Source organism: Schistocerca piceifrons, chromosome 3 (assembly GCF_021461385.2).
Source record: "Schistocerca piceifrons isolate TAMUIC-IGC-003096 chromosome 3, iqSchPice1.1, whole genome shotgun sequence".
In the NCBI taxonomy this organism is placed as follows: domain Eukaryota; kingdom Metazoa; phylum Arthropoda; class Insecta; order Orthoptera; family Acrididae; genus Schistocerca; species Schistocerca piceifrons.
This window is the reverse complement of record NC_060140.1, coordinates 685,020,299-685,035,984: the sequence shown is the minus strand read 5'-3', so window position 1 is coordinate 685,035,984 and position 15,686 is coordinate 685,020,299.

Sequence of the window (15,686 nt, the reverse complement as noted above, 5' to 3'; positions counted from 1 at the left end):
CAATAACAAGCGTGGATATGAATACACAGACGGACTCGGTCCTAGAATTCGTAAGGAAGTTGTAACAGAGACGACAAAGAGAAAGAGAGTAGAGAAGTAGGGAAAGAAAAAAAACAGTCATTGAAGCAAAGAAAGAAGGGTAGTCAGAATTGAAACATTGGGTGCGAGGACTGAGGTACTAGTAGTGAGAAAACATGAGAGGAAAGCTAAAAGTGCAGTTATTCAGATGAAGGAGGTTTTGGAAAAATACAAGAACAGGATATGAATATAATGAAAGAAAGAAAAGAGGAAATACATATAAAAAAAACTTTGAGATAAATGTTCTGCTGGAACACACATAAAGATCTGCCTGAATGGAAGGACGTTCACATTCACGTTTCCGTTCAAAAACACGGAGTTAAATAAAGATGCAAAGGAAACATGGGATTGTGTTACGCAAGTAGAGTATCGAAGTGCTAGAAAAGGAAGAGAGGACCAGGATTGTATAAAACATATGGAGCGAGATGACTGTAGGGACGGATCGTATTCTGCAACGTCGGAGCGTGCACATCTGATAGAATCCCCTGTATGTCAGCCAGCTCATGTGTGTTCACCAGGAGGGAGCACACCATCGCGCCGTCACACAGGTGTGTACCACACGGGCACTGCGACTCTCATGTCAGAGAGGAAGACGGTGCAGCAGGAAACAGTAGTAAGTTGGGTCATGGGATCACGCATCATATTGACGAGCTGCAAGTATCTGACTACAAGAAACAACAAGTACAATTTGACAGAAACTTTGACCACAGTCACTTCATCTCACTGCAAAATGTTCAGAATTACAATGACAGTGGTAATACATTGCTTCCAAAAGCTTGGATAGCTCATTTTGATTAAGTAATAGCCCCCTCTTAGCTCTTAGGATATGAATCAGAATTTGTCTGCAGTCAAATGGAAGGATCAATGACACAAAGAATGTGGGGAATGGAGACCACTTGTTGTACTCACGAGGAGACACAAATGCCTTCCTTGCAGCTACTGGTCACAAGAGACGTAAGAAAGAATTAAACAAGAAATCATGATGTGCAGAGACCTGGATCTGAACTGTGCGTCCACCAGCCGAATAATTCAATCGGGACAGTACTCATGTGTCAGTGATAAGCAGAAGGTATGTAACCACAAAGTTAATTGTATTTTAAACCTTGCAGTGTTTGTTTGTGTTGATTACATTACGTAGAGTCGACAGCAAATGGCAGAAATTCGCTCTAGTTTTGTACATAGTGGAGCTTCGTTTATTTATCCTTAACTATATGGTAAGTATTCTGGTGTATATATATATATATATATATATATATATATATATATATATATATATCATGATGTGCAGAGACCTAGAATCGTCGGGACTTAATGGTCCAGTACAGCTTTTTGAGTCATTAGTGAAGAGAAACCAGGTTTTGGATACTCTGTGTACTGCAAGTGAAATCCTACAGTTCTGCTCTTGTATTTCGTGCGCCACCGTGTATATATATATATATATATATATATATATATATATATATATACGGTGGCACACGAAATTTGTTACCATTTTGTTTTTGAATATAAACTTTATTGTCAATACAATCTGAAAGGAACATACACTACAATGAAGAGCCGTCCATGGAGATTTGTTCTAACTCAGCACATGCTCAATATGTTCACCATTTCGTTTCCTAACTTCGTTCAAACGAACACTGAAGTTAGTGATTACCCTACGGCACATACCTTCCGTAATTTCACTGCAAGCTTGAAGAATAAGTCTTCTGAACTCCATTAAATCACGTGGACGTTTCGGGATAATTTTTTCCTTTAGGTACCGCCAAAGAAAAAAGTCGCATGGACTGAGGTCTGGACTATTGGGGGGCCAATTTTGTCCGTCATTGAACCGACATGGAAACCTGAGTGAAATGATCCGCATGTCGAAATGCTCGTGTAAAAACTCCTACACAGTGTTGTGCCCAAAAGCGTACATTTTTTTTGTTAACCACACCGTCTAAATGAAAATGCGCCTCGTCTGAAGACCAAACGTTGTTGAGAGTTTCTTCCCTATCCTCCGCCCACTGAGCAAACAGTAGTCTCCGCTGCTTGTGCTCTTCAGTGAGCTTCTGTGCACAGGTCATCTTGTATGGGTACATATGGAGGTCACTTTTAAGAATATGTTGAACAGAGCGTCTCGATATTTCCAGTTGCACTGCTGCCTTTCTACAAGATTTCCAGGGACTTCTCTGTACAGCAGCTCGGACCGCTTCAATATTCTCCGGCGAACAAACAGGATTACGCCGAGGTCGCTTCGCTTCCAATATTGTTCCTTCCTGTAAAAATTTATCGTACAACCTGTGGATGGTCTTCTTGCAAGGGACCCATCGTGTGTTGAACTATTGTCGAAAACGCCTCTGAGTCACAACAAGGCTTTTCGTTTCATGAAAAAGTAACACAATTGCCGATCGTTGCTGTATCGTCAGTCTTCCATTGTCAGCCATTGCTGCTTACTAGTCTCCTAGCGGCAGTATCGTGAATTACACGTCATTTCGTAACTAATTTTTTTTCCAAGCTCTGCTGGTACTGCTGTAGAGATCCCAGCGGGATATCTAATGTGCGTCGTAAATTGTGAAAGAAACAACTGGTAACAAATTTCGTGCGCCACCCTGTATATATAGTTAATACTGGGTTGGTGCATAAGTTCGTAGTGTTTTTGTTTTGTATGTTCGTATTGCGGTTCCTAATGGCTTATTTATCGATTATCATTTTTGATTCGTAGTTCATTGTTGCTGTCTGAGGTTTTGTACCATTATTTTGTCATTTGGAGATACTTATTGGAGCTGTGGACGCTAGAAAATGGAGTACCAAGTGGAGAAATCGGGAAATTTCCTACGTATTCTTCTGTTGAGTTCAGTGGAGGTGTGACAGCAGCGGGGGCAGCCGTAAACATATGTGCCGTGTCTGGGGATAGCACCATTGGACAGAGATCGGCAAGAAAATGGTTTATTCGTTTCAAGTAGGATCGTTTTGAAGTTAGTGACTCTCCATGTTCAGAAAAACCTTCGGGGTTTGCTGAGGATCGTTAAAAGCTTAATCTACAATGATCCACGTCAGTGCGCTCGGGAAGTGGCAAATGTGATGAACTGTGATCATTCCACCATTGTGCAACATTTGCATGTAGTGGGGAAGGTTCAAAAATAGGATGTATGTGTTCCGCATGCTCTAAGCCAAAATCACAAAAATCAGCGGGTCGACATATGTGCATCTCTGCTTGCTCGTCTTCAAGTAGCTCATGAACAACACCGATCATTCCTACCGCGTATTGTTCTGGCGACGTGATATGGTGATTATGGTAACATAAGGAAAAGAAAGGAATGGTTGAGCCTAGACAAAGCAGCAACTCCGCATACAAACACTTGTGTACATTCACAAAAGATAATTTTATGCATCTGGTGGAACAGCGACGGTGTGGTGTACTACGAACCGCTTCCCTAAGGTTTAACCATCACTGCCGACATTTATTGTCAAAAACTGAGACATCTTGCAGGCGCAATCCAAGATAAACGACCAGGAAGACTGTGTGAAGTGATGCTACTTCATGAGATTGCCGACCCACAGTCTGCTAAAAAATAAACTCCACCCGAACAGGCCGCGAACGCCCAACGGTAGCGACCGGCCGCCGTGTCATCCTCAGCCGAAAGGCGTCACAGGATGCCGATATGGAAGGGCATGTGGTAGCACGCCGCTCTCGCGGCCGTATGTCAGTTTACGAGAGCGCGCACATTCTGCTAGACTTACAATAAAATACTATAAAGGAGTTGGGTCGGAACGTCATTCTACATCCACCTTATTCACCTGTTCTGCCCTGAGATTTTCACCTTCTCTGCTCTCTATCGAACAATTTTCAAGGAATTTCCTTTCAGGATGAAAATGCGCTCCAAACATGGCTCAACGAGTTCTTTGCCTCAAAGCCACGTGATTTCTACAGTCACGGAATCGAAAAGATACTCTCAGCGTTGACACGCTGTTGTAAATAGTGAAGGAGAATGTGTTGTTGATGACTAAAGTTACTGCTATGTGTATCTGTTGTGCTTATAAAACTTGTGGAGAAAAGCTGCAAACTTATTCACCAACCCAAAATTAATTGTTAGCCAATTATACATTTCTTTGTTTTACATCCATTGTTCATTATAGTTTGATCAATATACTGTGTATGAATTAGCTATAAGTCAAACAGTAACGTAGCTTGTATGAGAGCTGCGCAGAGTTGTTCACGCCAAAACATTTCATGGACTAGGAAACACCCTCTCAGCCTGATGTGGACAGAGACTTGGGAACCGAGGAAGATGAAGACGACAGCTTAGTTGGTGGCCAGACGTGACCCACAGCCCGGACAGCTGACGGAAGCCTTGCGTGAAGCAGGGGCTCTCTTCAGAGGGGGTTCCTCGCTAACATATGATGACCTATAAGGGCGACTCTATGTGGCAGCAAAGGCAGCAGATAGCGTGAGGCCTGAGCTGGAATAAACAGCGTACCCCTTGCGCTTGTCGACGAACAGAGGATTACTAGTGGGATCCAGCCTTCTCGCACAGTCTTCCGCAAGATCCTCTACAGTATTAAACTTCCTGTAGTGAAACCCCATAATGTCTCCAAACCATGTTGCCACTTAAAACCTGGAGACTAGTTTACTATGGCCGAACTGTAGCCAGCTGCAATTCTGTGCTACAAGAACCGTTTCTCTCTAACTACCATGACAATGGAATCGGTCAGGACCACCCCAAGACCTGTTCACAATTAACAAGTTAACAAGCAACAACATGCCAGCTGTGATTCTCCACCTTCCTTTCTGGATACACCTTGCTCGTCAAGCACTTAGAAAGGAGCAACAAGCCAGTGGTGCTTCTCTGTCATTGTTTCAGCTTACCCTTTGTTCATCACTGAGCCACATAAATACTTGACTGCGCAACGTGCGTGCTCATGTCTGCTGATGCTAGATACCTCGACACCTAATACAAGGCCTTGTGTTTCAATGACCTTGGACCATAGGTAATAATATTCCAAGGAATATCGATCGAAAGTCTTATTCTGTTTACAGTGGTGGAATTTTTCATATATTGACGACGTAATGACTGGTTCGTTTGTCATGGTTAAGGCTGTTAGGAGCTATCAAGGACACTCCGAGATAGAACATCAGACACACAATGCAGAGAGCAGGCAAAAGTGGTAGCGTTTAGGCTACCAGAGCTAAATAGTAACACTAGAGCCATGCAAACAGCAGACGCTCTGGGCAGCTAACCCAAGGGAGTAGTTCCACTTCAGAGTATTAACTGGTAACTCCATTAACAGCCTAGACGCTATTGTACGGCGTCGCAGTAGGATATGGCCACGAAAAGGTGTGTCTTAGCAGAGGTAGCAAGCTAAATAGTTGCTCCTTAGAACAGCAACGTCAGTGGGTTTGCACAGTGCTACTACAGCAGTTCTCAATCACAACCGGTTTGATGGGGGGCCAAGTGACATAAAACACAGTTGGTACTAGTAGTGGGGCAACCTTTGTGCGCCCCACTTTCCATTGTTGCCAAATTCATTCAAGATGGCGGCGATGACGTCATCCAAAATGGCGGCATGTAGACTTGGCATCAGTGTATGACGTCATACAAGATGGCGGCTTTGGAGGGAAAACAGACCAATTGTGCTATGTCCACTACCCTAACCTCCAGAAAATATGGCGAGAATTTTGAATTTTTGCGGGAAAATAGACCAAGTGGGCTATGTCCACTAACCTAAGCCTCCAGAAAAAATAATCACGAAATTCAAATTCCAACAGGATAATGTCTTTATTATTATTGACTATCATTTATTAAAATTCATTATCATTTATTAAAATTTATAATTATTTATTATTATTTATTATTATTATTTGCCTACTTCCACTAGAAAATTTGCCCCAAGTCCAACATGATAATGGCATGGCTGCAAAACAGTACTTGTCTTTATTATTATTCATTATCATTTATTATCATTCATTATAATTTATTATTATTGGCCTACCTCCACTAACATAGAAAATCGTGCCATGTTCAAATTCACACTCCATAATATCTGGAAAACCGTACTTCCATTTATTATTATTATCATTTACTATTATTTATTAGCATTTATTATTATTTATTCAAGATGGTCGATTTTAGTGGCAAGAAAGCCAGTTCCCTTACTTCCATAACAACATGTCTCTCACAAATTGAAATTCAAACACGATAATCTGTCACACCTACAGAAAAAAAAGAGACCAATTGGGCCATGTGCACTACCCTAAGTCCACCTTATCTTACGAATTTTTCACCCTCACTTATTGTTTCGCTTCTAAGCTATGAAAATCGTGTCAAATAGTAATAAGTGCTCCGACTGACTTAGTTCATATCGTCGCCTGTAGAGGAGGCTTCCCTGATCACCGTTAGCCCGTGGCTGCTCCCAGGCGGCTGGGGTCCGGTCGCCGGGCCGGCGCGCGCTCCCCCGCCAGTGCCGCAGAGTCCACCTACGTGAACATGTTTTCGCGGAGCGTGGCCCCGAGCACTTAACGCTGGACAGGATGGAACCTGTCAACCACGTGCCAGACAGAGGACACTATCCACCCCAAATTTTCTTTTCTGAACAGGTTCGAATCTGCCGTACCTACCTCACACAACCGCCCAATATATTTGGAAAGTTCTATCACCTGACACGCTAAAAGCTTACTACCTCCGCAAGTGAATGTAACAAAGTTCGCATGACTAATTAATTAAATTGATCAATTAATTAACCTCTCTGGTGCGGAAAAGTGCCACGTCCACCTAGACTTGGCATCAATTTTCGCCCCTGCCACGCCCACCTTGACTTGGAATGAAATAGTTAAAAGTCCCTACCGACCACCATGTCCCCTTACCGACCCATGTTCGTTGGTTAACATGTACTAATGTGGACTGCCGTTTACTAACATGCACTAATGTGTACTAACCTACATTAACCTATATCACATTTTGTCTATACAAATAAGCCAAGTTTTAATTCTGATGGTCACTTCGTGTTTCGCTACCAACACAAGAAAATTGTGGCAAACGAAGCCACTAACCTAAATCACCTGTGATGATTCAAAAAAAATCGTCAGCTTTGCCTCTCTCACACACCACGAGCGCGAGACCGCCCACGTCACAGCCTGGACCTTTATACTTGCGTCGGACATATTCCTCTGTAAATATTCTAGCTAAACTATGACCCGAATACTGTTATTCAATCCACACGGTCTCGGACATGGCCAGAGCACACCCCAACTACCTAAGCCAAGAACACCGCTCGCCCCACCTGTAGTTAACGGCTTAGGGACGGAGATATGCTGCAATCACATCCCTCGCGCTCTTGTAGCTACTTGCCTCAGCAATTCGATCTAAATAAACCTCCAAGTAGAAAAAATAATAACCAACTCGAACTCTCTCATATTCTATATCGTCCCACAAATACTTAACGTACATTTTATTTAGGCATCGAGTATATCTGTCACTCTCGTACAAAAAACACTCGACCTGATGTACCTGGTCTCATGCTGCACAGTCGGCAGACGCGCAAACAGCTCCTAATTTCAGTACACAATATCAAACTTCTCCTAAATAATGCAGTACACGTAACTGCAAACACCATCAGTACTCGTAATCTGTCCAAATAACGCATAGCAAAATAAATCAAGCCGGCCGGAGTGGCCGTGCGGTTCTAGGCGCTACAGTCTGGAGCCGAGCGCCCGCTCCGGTCGCAGGTTCGAATCCAGCCTCGGGCATATATGTGTGTGATGTCCTTAGGTTAGTTAGGTTTAATTAGTTCTAAGTTCTAGGCGACTGATGACCTCAGAAGTTAAGTCGCATAGTGCTCAGAGCCAAAATAAATCAACAGACGCATGCAATGAATCTGTCCCACACTTAGTAATACGTCCGACAACGCTCAATTCGCTGAAAGGTCTCTGTTCGACCCCTCAAACATGACTTGATGACAGCCGCATTCACACCTAACACCTGAGAAATTCATATCACCTAGACGCCGAACATGACTACACAAGCCTGGCCGCGCCCGTCGTCTGTCACTGTCCTAACTCAGTGAGGTCCAACACACATGTTAAGGCCGCATTCCATTGTTTGCCGCCCTATTTGCGACACATCTCCACCTTCATGTATGTTGTCAGAATATTCGAGATCGAATTCACACAATCTAAAACGATCATCATACTTGGTAAAAAAAAATAAGAGCCCAGTCAACCTCTCCGAAATTGTATAGCGCCCCCCAGAAATAGTTAACGCTCGCTTTTGTGTTTTCTTAGCTTATTTGTAAATTCAAATTCTTACCCTAACAGAACTTGTTCACGAAAATATTACTGAATGCGCTCCTAACCTCCTACCCTTCCAGTTCTCAACATACGCAGATGTTCCCAACCCCCCTATATCCCAGAACAACCGATTAATCATTCCTATTCCTTCTTATGGAGTTTACAGGCCTAATTTCCTAAGGACCCATTATCGAAGTACCATCCTGCTTTTCTTTCTGTGGCTTTCTGTGCTTACTTTTACAGAGATCGCTAAATTACCTCCACAGCCCCCTCAATTTACACCCACACACACCCACACACACACATGGTCATCTTCTCTACTCATCCCATAACATAGGCAACACTAACTTTACAATCCATTATATACAAACCCTACACAATGTAAGCCACAGTAACTTTACAATACCAACTACATGCCCCCAATTCTCTCCATTCCTAAGGAATGGATTATCCTGTCACCTTCACATTCGGAGAGCGCTTGCTCTGTTTTCTCTATGCCTGTGTACATGCACACCTCGCGGAAGGCTCCCAGGACCCAGTCCCATCGGCTTGTGGACCAAGCTTCGAGCATGGAATACTTGTGGAGGTGACTGGATACGCCTGGGTTACATTTACAGGCAATTTTAGAACACAGAACGATAGGATACGTCGTGGTCGCATGGATGGATGTGACATAAAATCGAAAGAAATGCGAAAACTGATTAGCGCATAGGTATAAACTAACTTAATATACACCGAAATTCGGTGAAAATGAGGACGTACTTTCTTATCTTCTGGTTCGCAGGGAGCAATTTGCACATGCAGTAAAGTGTGCTGCAACAAGAGGAATGTAGGAAAACGATGACATTGAAGCGAGCGGAATAAGGAAGGTAGTCAATTTTTTCTCGTTGAGTTCGTATTATAGTGTATGTCTGCTGAGGTAGCAGTGATACACGCGAGTTGTATACTGTAATTGATACTTTTGAAGAGGACAGAGAATCATTCACGTCTAATCTTACTCACCTCTGTGTTAAAGGATAACAGAGAGTGTACTGGATGATCGATTGAGACAGAGCTGTAAATAGGTACTATTTAAACGTTGACTCATTTATTCTAGAGAAAGACAGGTTACTGAAGGTCGATTTTTTTTCCAGTGTTCTATCTGGATGCTTTAGTCACGTGATATAGCCTGCGTTCTAGTCGTATGCAGCTACAATACTTTACACATTATACATTGGATGATTTACGAAAAAAGTGTCCAACTGCGTTGCGTATAAAATCACTCCGTTCTTGTTCTTCTTAACTGTATGCTATTAAATTAGGGCACTTTGAGATCTGTTACTATAGATAGATATGGTGTGCTAAGCTCCAAGACTTGGTTATATTTCGAGAAATGTGGTGCACTTGGAGGGTTTAGGACTAGGAAAGCTCTATTCAGTCAAGAGAGGTGAAGCGTAGCTATATTCGCATGCTCAGTTGAGGATTAATTGGGTAGCGATGTTGTGGGGTATGCTGGTCAATGCCAAGGTGAGGACGGTCTTTTAACGTAGGAGGGCGAGATTGCTCTGTGACCGCCATAGGCAGAGAGATTGATCGAGTACTATGCGCAAGGTCTCAGAAATATGTATAGCGTTGTCTGGTTTTTATGTGTTCGAGAATTAAGTGTGAATGGACGTACTGAACAGTCATCTATCAATGCTCGCAATGATACTTGCAAAGTAGACGAGGTATGGTTTAGCTGTGATACTGAAATTAGGAAAACATGCTGTCACATGATTGGCCACTGTTGATCTTGCTGTAAAATCTTTCGTAATATCAGTTGTGTTGGATAATATTACAGTAGATCCGTAGTGTCTTATCCATACCATCCATGCATTGGGTACCACATAATGATTGAGTGACAATGCTTGTATGAGTTGGTGAACAAATTTTGGTTGATGGACCGCAACTTCTGGGGTTGCTAGCACCGAAAACGGTGATCCCGTACTTGTGCGTAAAATGAACAATCACTAGGGATGGAAGGCAGAGTTATCATTGCGAGATATGAGTTTAATTGTAGAGGCCGTCAATCACTTTCGGGGGGTAGTTTGGAAAGTCACCACAAGGCCACCAGGCTCTTCTAGTTTCCTTGTGTTGGGGCTGTCTTTTATTTAAAATCATTCAATGTTATGCTATCGACTGTAAAAATATGATTTACAAGGTGCAAGGTATAGTTTCCTGTGAGAGGCCGTGCATCAGTCCGTCTTAATGTCTGTCCAGGGCAGGAATTCTAGCTAGTCAGAGGTCTACGGTGCGCTAAAGTACTAGGACTGTGCTTAATATCGACGCATATGAGGTGAATTTTATAATATTAAATTAAAAATATTTTTGGTCTTCTAATACGCAAGTCTGGAGATGTCTGTTTAAAAAGGAGCAGGCTCTGATTAGAAGGACTGACGCGTTTCTGCCAACGGGAAAAGGCTCTCGAATTAGCTGAACTGTTCTGAGGGCGACTTGGGTCGACTGAGGGTGCATTGATGTAAAATGGCTATTTTGTATCCTATAGGAAAGTGAATTTTATCTTTATTACAAGGACAAGGTGCGAGTCGGAATATTGTTATCATTGGTCTGTGTTTAAGCATATAATATTAAATGCCCTATCCTCGGTGAGAGAGGTGTGTATGTAGGTAAAAGTATTTACTTATTTGACTACACGTATGTGTAATTTAGTACATTTAATTGTTCACCAATTATCACTATCTGTGGAAAAAGGAATTATTATGTTCTATTGAGCTGGGTTGTATGTGGGGGGCGTAAATGCTTGAACAAAATTATTATAACGGGGTGGGTGGCATATAAGTAGAACAAGTTCTGTGAAAGTGTGTGTCGAAGGACTGAGCGAGAAGGATGACGCGACTCGTCTATGACTGTATCATTAGGACATGTAAGTAAATGTTGGATAACCTAAATTGAGGTCTTTTTTTTCTTTTTAATCATATGTATGACTTCTGCTTGGAATTATGTTTCTCTATTTGTTGTAAATGCATACTAGTATATGCTCAGAAAGGGAGAATTATTTTTATTATTGAGTGAGTTTTGGCAGGAGTGAATAGGCTTTTATATATGAGAGTGTTTAAGATTTGTGAGTGGAAATTGTCAGCGCGGCGTGAATGACGTCGGGTTTGCTGGCTGGGTGAGAGACAGTGTTCACATGTCGAGTTGGAGATGCAGAGGAGGATAGAGATCTGCGCTATTCAGCAATCCATTTGTGCAGTGTATGTTTGTTAGACAATAGCTGCAGAGCAGGTATAGAGAGAGCCCACTTCGGCATGCTGGTCCTGGGGCTGAGTGGACGGCTGTTTAGATGGATAGATATGTGGCTTTGAAATGCCGCCAACGGCGCTCGCATTTCCGGCGAATGGTCAAGACAAGGTCCTGTTGCAGTAAATGAGGTCGTTCTGTTTCTAAACAGGCTGGAGAAGGTAATGGATATGTCTTTCTCGGACTTAAATTGCAGATATCAGATGCGCAAAGATCAGGAAATGGGATCAGCTGAACGATGTGTAGGGTGTGACCAAATCCAAGTTGGAATTTTACTGTAGCATGCATGTTCGGGAAAGGTGATACGTTTCGCACTGCGTGCAGCCGTGTTGAATAATGGTAATTGAGTAATCAACTGACATGATGACAGAGCGCTCTGGTGGCTGTGATAAGAGCTAAACACAGATGAACTTGGAGCCATTTTTGTTAGGTGGTGGTGGTGGTGGTTAGTGTTTAACGTCCCGTCGACAACGAGGTCATTAGAGACGGAGCGCAAGCTCGGGTTAGGGAAGGATTGGGAAGGAAATCGGCCGTGCCCTTTCAAAGGAACCATCCCGGCATTTGCCTGGATGGTTCCTTTGAAAGGGCACGGCCGATTTCCATGAATTGTATGATCTTCCGCCAAAATTCAAACTTCCTACCAAAATCGGACGTCTTGAATGAGGCCCTCTGCTGGTGGCGATGTGTACTAACCCAGTTGGACTCCGGACCTCGTGGCGAACACACATGCATGATATAAATAATAATAAATACTAAATTATAATAAATAATAATAAATGATCATAAATGATAATAAATAACAATGAATAGCTGGAGCAGCTGTCTGAATGCAGACACATGTTGGAGTGTATCGATCTGAAAGAGTTAACTTTGATATCCTCCATACGACTGAATAGCGAAGTAATAGTATGTGTTGGGCGGCTTTGGTGGTCAAGTCAGAATTTGAGATGATGATTGATTTGGGTTGGAGTGTTATTCGATGGGATGTAGAGTGTTCAGTTGACTACTTCTGCACATTTGCTTCCTTTATTTAGTTGAGTGAAGATCGATTGTGGTGTGTTGGATACACGCTTGTCTTTTCTCTAGACCTGGGACAGACCTTAGTTGACGTGTAAATTATAGCCAAGATCTCGAATATGTTACATGACTGAGACCGGTATTCGAGAGTGGAAATATCATTTTGCGTATGTTTGTTTCTAGTTAGTCAGTGGTTTACAGAATGCTGCACATAGATGAAGTTCGGCGTTTGTAGAGAATTAATTTGAAGTCTATATCTTGGGAATTATGATGAACTAGTGATCGGTAGGGTGTAGCCTAGTGCATAATATTGAGAAGTACAGCTAAAATCGTGTAATATTATGGAGAAAGTACATATGTTCTTGCAGTCTATGAGTCTGAGGTTGTTTGTAGAAAAGCGAACAGATAAGGAAGGAGAGACAGTAAAGCGTTTGTGCTGAGGGGGGGGGGGGAATGATACTGAATGATACTGAATTTGTAAAAAGAGTTCTGAGGGTGACTTAGGTCTGCTGATGTAAGAGGAAAGATTAGCTCTGGGTGTCGAGTCTGTAGAGACGGTGCTTTCCTAGGATTGGAGAGCATTGGAGTATATAGACGCTGTAGGAATAGGAAAATTTTTTCGCGTGCTGTATAGATATACTGGATAAGTGCAATGTTTTGTGTCAAATGTGTATATACTGTATTGTAAAGTTAATGTGGTTTACATTGTGTAGCGTTTGTATATATTGCACTGTGAAGTTAGTATTGTTTACGTTTTGTGATGAATAGAGAGAAAGTCGTAAGGACGGAAGAGATATTTTCAGAGTAACAGGGGTCAAGAGAGTGTATTTCCGATACTTAGCTCTTTGTCGTATGCCCATCAATTGAGACCGCGATCGTAACATTTAACTTTAATTATAATGACATCAACGACTTCGGTATTAGAGAGTGCGAATATCATTGTTTTTTTTGTCTGTTTGTTTGTAGTTACTCAGTGGTTTACAGGATGCTGCACTTCGAAAAATTTTGGTGTGTTCTTGTAGTCTATGAGTCTGGAGATGTTTGTATAAAAAAAGCGAGAAGGCAAGGAAGACGAGAAAGTAACGCATATGTGTTGAGGGGAAGCGATCGCCGAAATTGTGGAATAATTCTGAAAGGGACTTCTGTCCGTTGATGCAGAAGGGCTGATTACCTGTGAGTGTCACGTGTGTTGAAAGAAAGAGCAGGTTTACAGCGCTTCCTTAGGAATGGAGAGCATTGGGGGCATATAGTGGGTATTGTAAAGTTACTGTGCCTTACATTGTGTAGGGTTTGTATATAATGGATTGTAAAGTTAGTATTGCTTATGTTATGGAATGAGTAGAGAGGATGTGTGTGTGTGTGTGTGTGTGTGTGTGTGTGTGTGTGTGTGTGTGTGTGTAAATTGACGGGGCTGTGGAGATAATTTAGCGATCTCTGTAAAAGTAAGCAAAGAAAGCCACAGAAAGAAAAGCAGGATGGTACTTCGATAATGGGTCCTTAGGGAATTAGACCTGAAAATTTGATAAGAAGGAATAAGAATGATTAATCGGTTGCTCTGGGATATAGGCGGTTAGAACATTTGCGTATGTTGAGAGCTGGAAAGGGTAGGATATTAGGAGCGCATTCAGAATTATTTCCGTGAACAAGTTCTGTTACGGTAAGAATTTGAATTAACAAATAAGCTGAGAAAACACGAAAGCGAGCGTTAACTATTTCTGGGGGGCGCTATACAATTTCAGAGAGGGTGACTGGACTCTTTTTTTTTTCTACGTAGTATGTTGATCATTTTAGATTGTGAGGGGAGGGCAGCACTGGGACGTGTGCGGACGGTGTGTGTGTGAACTCGCTCTCGGCTATTCTCACATCAGACTTGAAGGTGGAGATGTGTCGCAAATAGGATGGCAAGCAATGGAATGCGGCCTTAACATGTGTGTTGGACCTCATTGAGTTATGACAGTGACAGACGACGCGAGCGGCTTGGTTTGTGTAGTCAAGTTCGGCGTCTAGGTGACATGAATTTCTCAGGTGTTAGGTGTGAATGCGGCTGTCATCAAGTCATGTTTGAGGGGTCGAACAGAGACCTTTCAGCGAACTGAGAGCTATCGGACGTGTGACTAAGTGTGGGACAGGTTCATTGCATGCGTCTGTTGATTTATTTTGCTATGCGTTATTTGGACAGATTACGAGTACTGACGGTGTTTGCAGTTACGTGTACCGCATTATTTAGGAGAAGTTTGATATTGTGTACTGAAATTAGGAGCTGTTTGCGCGTCTGCCGACTGTGCAGCATGAGACCAGGTACATCAGGTCGAGTGTTTTTTGTACGAGAGTGATAGATATACTCGATGCCTAAATAAAATGTACGTTAAGTATTTGTGGGACGATATAGAATATGAGAGAGTTCGAGTTGGTTACTATTTTTTCTACTTGGAGGTTTATTTAGATCGAATTGCTGAGGCAAGTAGCTACAAGAGCGCGAGGGATGTGATTGCAGCATATCTCCGTCCCTAAGCCGTTAACTACAGGTGGGGCGAGCGGTGTTCTTGGCTTAGGTAGTTGGGGTGTGCTCTGGCCATGTCCGAGACCGTGTGGATTGAATAACAGTATTCGGGTCATAGTTTAGCTAGAATATTTACAGAGGAGTATGTCCGACGCAAGTATAAAGGTCCAGGCTGTGACGTGGGCGGTCTCGCGCTCGTGGTGTGTGAGAGAGGCAAAGCTGACGATTTTTTTTGAATCATCACAGGTGATTTAGGTTAGTGGCTTCGTTTGCCACAATTTTCTTGTGTTGGTAGCGAAACACGAAGTGACCATCAGAATTAAAACTTGGCTTATTTGTATAGACAAAATGTGATATAGGTTAATGTAGGTTAGTACACATTAGTGCATGTTAGTAAACGGCAGTCCACATTAGTACATGTTAACCAACGAACATGGGTCGGTAAGGGGACATGGTGGTCGGTAGGGACTTTTAACTATTTCATTCCAAGTCAAGGTGGGCGTGGCAGGGGCGAAAATTGATGCCAAGTCTAGGTGGACGTGGCACTTT